The following is a 7539-nucleotide window of genomic DNA, read 5'->3' as shown; positions in this document are numbered from 1 at the left end:
TCAAACACTGGCCCTTGGCATGGTCTTACAATGATGAAATCCTTTCTCCTGGTAGCTTAACTTATGGACTCTAGATTCTAGATATTATGAGTAAGGAGGGAAGACAATGAGACTTTATTTCCAGGGACACAATCTATGCACACAGCTTTGTATTCTTGAGTGAAATGTCCTCCTTCTTTTATGTCTAACATGATTGACTGTGATGATGTCTAATTATGCTATTTCATTCTTATTTGCATGGCTAAGGGATGACCTCTCTATTTACTATCATAAATACCACAACCTGGCAAGCAGAAAAGAGTATCTTCTGACATAATGTGGGACTAAGACAAATGAATATTGTGTTCTTTCTTTCTATTTCTTACTTATAATTTATTTAAATTGCCTCATGGAAAAGGGGATGTCTTTAGTCTGTCTCCATCAGGCTTTCTCTGTGTCAATGTATTACTTCAGAGTGTTCAGAGAAGGCAAAGCATTGTCAGTCATGTGGAAAAGGCCTGAAATCAGAGATATTTCAATAGATACAGTATTTGTTAGGGATCCTGGCTATATCTATGTATATATCTTTTCATTTGTAAGCATCTGTTCACAGTTATACATATACACATTGTTATAAATAATATAACCAGCATATGTATTTATTAAGGTTTGGAAGACATAATAATAAGAAAATTTAGTAATTAAGAGTCTCTGGAGAGATCTAGAGAGGATGGCTTAGTGATTAATAGTGCTTGCCACACTTACAGAGAATCTCAGTTTGGTTCCCAGCACCCACATTAGGCACCTCACAAATATCTATAATGTATCTCCATATGTTTGTCTTCTGATCTCTACATGTGAGCCACGTCATGTTCATATGTTCTCTCTTCCTCTTCCTACCTCTCAATAACAATACATAAATACATTTTTAAAACCTCTTAGGTTTAAAAATGAGGTTTTCATAAATATATATACATATATATGTATGCATATATATATAAAATTATCTAGCAAGAACACCGACATAACTCCAAATATCTTTTAATAATAATTATTATTATTCCACCTTATATTTATATTGAACTTTGCATCTTGCAAAACTCTTTCCTATATCTTATCACATCTTGTTACAGAAAGCTCAGCAGGCTCTCCAAAGCTTTAGTCACATCATATACATATGCAATGCACATGGGCATACATAGCATACCATGCATAGGTACAGGCTTTGGTTAGAATAGAAAAAAATTAAGTATATGTAATAATTAATATCAGGTACTAACATCCAAATAACAGAGACCTTACTAGTAGAATATGTGCAGATTTTTGTGTCTTGCATCTCTAGTTTGATGGCTTTTGGACGAAAAGAAGAGTACTAGAGAATCTATGCTTATCTCACACTGAAGAGTTTGGACTCACAAACCTTTGTAGTCATACTCTTCATAAGTGGTTATAAAGGATGTCCATATAAGGACATACTCCTTATATAGATATACATGTATACACATATTGGTTATTTCTCTGGAGAATTAAAAAAAAACTATTTTTAACTATGTGTATATGTGTGTATGTGTGTGTATGGGGGCATTATGCATGTGAGCAGACATTCCCATTGGTGGCCTACTCCATCCACATGACCTGTTCAAACTCAGATGTTGAGAGAGGCATGACAAGTGCTCTTATGAGCCACCTTGCTGGCTCAGCATGCACTGTGATGATTACCATGTGTTTTCCATCATTTTTGTCACCCATTTCTCCATCACGACAGTTTGAGATGATTTGTTCAGACTGAAATTTTACTTTATTCTTTACAGTTTACAATGGGAAACTTGCTTTGCCTTTAATATTGAATATAAAAATAAGTGTGACAGTTTTATAAAGGCCATGCACATATTATTTCATAGATAACCTTAAAGTTTTTATATAACTATATGGTATTACCACTGAATATATTAAATTATCCTTTATTTGAGCTTTGCAGTTCAGAAAAATTTTTGAATCTATCAGTTTTCCTGGTACCCAGTAAAAGAAATAAAGGCTACCACATACTGGTGATATTCAATATGTACAATAATTTTGAAAATATTACAACTCACTGCATAACAATAGACATTAAATTTTTGTCAAGGTCAGTATGCTCTCCCTTGGCCTTATACTAGATATGGTCTGCAGTTCTTTGAAAAATCGTGTTTCTAGCCTTCTGGTGATAATTTGTGGAACATACCTCCAGAGAAGTCAAGTCAGAAAGGCCAATATGCATATTCAGTTCGGAAAGTGTGTGGGTCAGTATTCACTTTACTACTACAGCCTAACATTCAAGAGTCTATTTGGTACCTGAAAAGAATCCAGTAACTTTTAAAAATTAATTACCTCTGGGTATTTTGGAGTTTTGCTGACTGGCAGGTTTAAAGTCACAAGGTTAAGAACACAAAACCCACATTTATTTCATTTTTTTTCAATAAGATGAGCCCAAGTATTTTTCGTTGCTATATCTTTTCATAAAAGATTATTACACCCTGAATGTTATGAGAATATCACTTTGCTATCAACTTTAATGGAAAAGAAAACAGCGGTGGGACAAGAACATTGTTATATTTCAGGTGTGTATCCAGTGACAGGCAACATATTCATTTTTCTTGGTGAAATATAGTTCAAGTCAGTAACATCCCTGATTCAATATTATGCTATAGAGCTATATCTAGATTAAAGCTAAAGATCTAGGTAAACATTAGTAGATATTTCTTGTCAGGTGAGGGACTGTGAAATTTACAGTGTTTAGTTCTTGAGTGTTGCATGTTTTGTTTATCTCCTGAGTACAGTGAACTGCTATTTCCCTGCAGAAGCAAAATTTCAGTTGTAGGAGTAGCTGTTTAACACTCTACCTCTTACTCTGACTCTCACATTCTTTCTGACATCTCTTACACGATGTTTTCTGGGATCTGGAGTGGTAATTCAGATATTGGATTATTTTACTACATCTACGGCTGAGCATTTGGATAAACACCATCCTAATCCTCACTTATTCTCAAGATCTTGGTCAGATTTGAGCTCTGTAGCAACAATGCTACCTGAAAAGTTTCTGCATCCCGATAAGCCTCTCTACTGATGCAACAATCCAAATCAGATCGAATCAGACCAAATCAAACCAAATTAAGAAAAGCCCAGTTTTAATGGGTAAAATGCTCCCAGATAATTTTCTGGACCCCAGAGAGGAGATGGGGAAGACAAACCAAAAAAACCACGTGTCTGTTTTCTGGGAGACAGTTTAAATACCCTATGGGAGTGGTCTTGAGCATCTCTGGGGGAAGCATGTTTGGAGGGCTTTATGAAATGAGGCAGGGTTTGGGGAGAGAAAGGTGGGGAGGGAGCTGAGGTGGAGCTTCCACTAGAACATTCCAGACTCTTTGGATATATGGATGCCAGAGGCTGAGATGGAGCTTCCACCAGAACATGACCCAGTGCACAAGAGAGACCCCCCCCCCATGTCTAAATGAGGCTGACAGCAGTAACAGTGCAGAGTGCATTCATCCAAACTTCCTAAGGGCTATCCTAACAGTTCTTACAGATGCGTGGTTTTTATAGATCTAGGCATTATTCAAAGGTTAACACAAATAAAGAACTCATTATGCCCAGATAAGCAGGATCTTTGAAAGCTTATTTCCATATGCTCCAAGCACACGCCAGTCAGTCATGAACAACAGAGAGGGTATTTAAAAAGAAATAATAACAAGGTCCAGTAGAGTAGGAATAGATCCCATTGATTCTATAAGCTGTTTCTTCAGAAGAGTAATGTTGGGTCAACAGCTTGTGTGGGAAGCACTGCCACATCTAGCTCTCCACCATCCATCCTTTCTTCACACGCCTCTCAGCAGAAAGCAGTCATGCCTCATCCTGGAAGTGATTGTCCTAGCGGGGCTGGCATATGCTGCTTTGTCTATACTTCAGGCTCAAAGGCCACGCAGTAGCGCCGTGCCTGGCACTGTAGCAAGATCTCCAGTTCCGGCAGGCTCCAGAAAAGCACCCTGTCCCTGGCTGTCCATCAGCCACAATTGGCTGTTGAAAGTGCCACAGGCTGAGTGTGAATAATCCCTCCTACCCCATATATTTTATACCACATACTTCAACATGATAATGGAAAATTGTCTACCCCCAAAACAAATTTTCTTCAGTGAACTGTTGTTCAAGCTTTGAAGCTTTCCAGGACACCCCAAAACAACATTTGGCTGTTGTTAATTTTTTAATCTAGAAACTCAGTGATATCTCCTATCACTTCTACGTCATTCATTCTTTATTTTTTTACTGTCTACTTCTTGCCTGTGGATGCCAAATTTTTGGATCCCAGAAAGAGCTTTTTAGCACAGATCTAATTTAAATCTCTTCCCTTGAATCCTGCGAGCTTTAGATTTAGAAACATCTCACGTGTGAGTGTGTGTGTGTGTGTGTGTGTGTGTGTGTGTGTGTGTTTTGAGTTTCTCAATGTAGCTGTGACTGTCATGAAACTCACTCTGTAGAACAAGCTAGCCTCGAATCAAGAGATCTACCTGCCTCTGCCTCTTCCTCTGCCTCTTCCTCTGCCTCTGCCAAATTCTGGGATTAACGATGTGAACCACTATGCACAGCTGCAAACTAACGTCTCATCCAATCTTCTTCCTTTCCCATTTTGCTCTGACATACCAGAAGATGTGTTGATTTGAATAAGAATGGCCCCATACACTCATCTATTTGAATGCTTACTCATCAGGGAGTGGAACTCTGAAAGAATTACTAGGATTGAGAGGTGTGGCCTTGTAGGAAGTATGTCTGGTGGGGGTGGGATTTGAGGTTTCAAAAGCCCATGCCAGGCTCAGTCTCACTTCCTGGTGTAGATCAGGATGTAGAACTCTCAGCTAATTCTCTAGCACCATATCTGTCTGTGTACCTTCATGCTCGCCCCGTCATAAAGAAAATGGACTAAATCTCTAAAACTGTAAGCAAGCTCCCAATTAAGTGCTTTCTTTTATAATAGTTGCCTTGGTTATTTGGGGGAGGCCCTGCTAGTCGGAGGTTGCAGCCTGCCATGGCCTGCCAGTGCTCTCTGAGCTCAGCAATGTGGAGGACACCCTTCTACCTGACCTTATCTGGAGAATGTCTCTAGGGCTGGATGCCTGACTTATCTCTAGTGTGACCCTTGACCTAGTTCCCCACAGAAACATTCCCCCTGCTGTCTGTATGGTAATTAGACATTATGCTAGGAAATTTATGATAGGACCTTGCTTCCACATACAATGACTAAGACTTGTACCAGGAGCTTTATGATAGGCATGTGCTCTTTAATGCAGATTAGATGATGCCCAGTCACTGTCCCTATCTTTTATATCTAGCCTCACTCTGAAGAAAGTTGAGCTGTTTCACTGAAGTTATCATTTGGAAAGCTATTTACACTGTGTTCACAGGCCATCCAAAGCTCTCTGTCCTTGCTTCTGCCCCTTTGTCCTCTTGGGCTAGTGGCCAGTGGACTTCAAGGAAAAAGGGGACCCCACAAGTTGTGATGTCTCTTTACAACAATGCCTAAAAAAAATCAAATCAGGGAATAGCATCTACACACACTTTTTGTTGTAATTTTTCACTCAGGCAAGTTTTGTTTGTTTGCTTTGTTTTGTTTTTTATTAGTTCCTTGAAAGAGAGCTGATCCTTTGTCTCTTGTCTTATTTTCCTCCACAAAGGCCGTACAATTGATAACACAGCCTGCTTAGTATCTTGTATGTATATGCTAATTTCAGGGATTACAATGTATTCACTGCTTCATCTGTACTTACGGGAACCCCATACTAGAATGGTAAACCGCAATTATTGAGGAGGCACGCCAGTCCATACCAAACAGAAGAAACCAGTCACCTTGAAATTCTCCTGAATGATACTCAACTATCAGATGGCTCAGTCATGTTTGTATGCCATATTAACCAGCATGAATATACCTTCCAATATTACATTATATATAAATATATATCAGGATCAAATCTGTAAGTGATCTACACTTACATTTATCAGCCGTAGTTGCCCAACTCAATGACCATTGCAAAGACCATGCAGTCTTTCCTTCTCATGTTAGTTTTAGTTCTGTCATATCCTGCTCAAATGTTTATTTTTTCTGGAAAGATATAAATAAGCATTTACTCAGTCTAGATAGGCACTATTAATAGACCAGATAAATGATTACCCAACGAAGCTTAGTTAACCACTGAGTTTCTTGGGGTTAATTCCAAGAACGTAGCTATAGGGCTGTTTACAAAAAGATTAATGGCTCAACGGTTGCTGGATCAGTGTAAAACTCACTCTGGGTGGCTCCTGAAAGAGCACTTATATCAATCTCTCTGTGTTCAGGGGCTGTTGGAGAAGGTGAGACGGAGGATACAGAGATCAGAGAAGATAAGAATGAAGCATTGTCTTCCCGATTTGACAGGCTGTTGCCCTCATGAACTCACAACTGTTGTTGCCTGCACAAGACATGTGAATGATCAAGCCAGTCAACCTTTTAATATGGAGAGAAAAGGGTTTTATGAGCCCCACCTCTGTCTGTAGAGCTGTAGACAAGGTGATGGTGAAGGAAGAATCAGTTCTCTTTAAGGTGAGGCCCCTGGTAGTTCATTCATGTTGTAGCGGATGGCCCCAACCCATGAGTATATGGTAAAAACAAATTGGACTCAGTAAATTATTAAAAAATAATTTTAAAAAGATGGCATGGAGTTGACAAGGTAGGGAGGGGTCACTGAAACTGGTAAGAGTTTGGGGAGAAGTTGGAGTGAATAATATAAAATATATTTATGGCATTATCAGTGGATTATTAAAAATGTTGAAATGAAAAAAATAATAAAACAAACCATGTAGGCTCCTAGGCAAAGTGGGTTTTCCCATCTAGCAGCAATCATTTTGTGCTTATACAACCTACAGGAGGTGCCTTGTAACCATGCAATGTTTAGTGACTTCCTGAGACTTGTATATCTCTTTTATTTCCTAAGCCTTGCTTGGATCCTTTACTTCTGCTTCTACGAGCATCTTCCTCCCTCCATTGTTGCATATTTCAATTTGGAGAAAAACAACTATATGAAAACTAGAAAACAAAACAATATAAAATAAGAATAGACTTTTTTAATCCATTAATTTTAGATTACAAAGGAGAAGTGATGAGAATAAGACCAAAGGTTTTAAGGTTTATATATATATATATATATCAAGGAGAATAGGATTTCAGATTTTGGAGCTCTTTGGGTAGTAATCTAGTAGACTGATTTTCTATCATGAAAGATGTCCTGGGTTTGGTACGTAGCACTGAAACAATAATAAAACAAATAAATGAGAGATGTAGTATTTTACATCATCTTGTGTGGAATACTTACAGCATTCATTATTTGCATATGTCACAAAATATGTTGCCAGCCAACTTACAAAGTTACCACAAATTTATACTCTCCATTTCCTATGAATTATTTTTTTACAAGTGCCATTCACACCATATGTACACTGAATCTGCCATCTACAGACCCAATTATTTGAGTCACAAGCCAAGAAGAATCATTCCAAGCCATA

This window comes from Peromyscus eremicus, chromosome 10 (assembly GCF_949786415.1).
Source record: "Peromyscus eremicus chromosome 10, PerEre_H2_v1, whole genome shotgun sequence".
NCBI lineage: Eukaryota > Metazoa > Chordata > Mammalia > Rodentia > Cricetidae > Peromyscus > Peromyscus eremicus.
The sequence above is the reverse complement of the archived record's forward strand: the minus strand, read 5'-3'. Positions refer to the sequence as shown.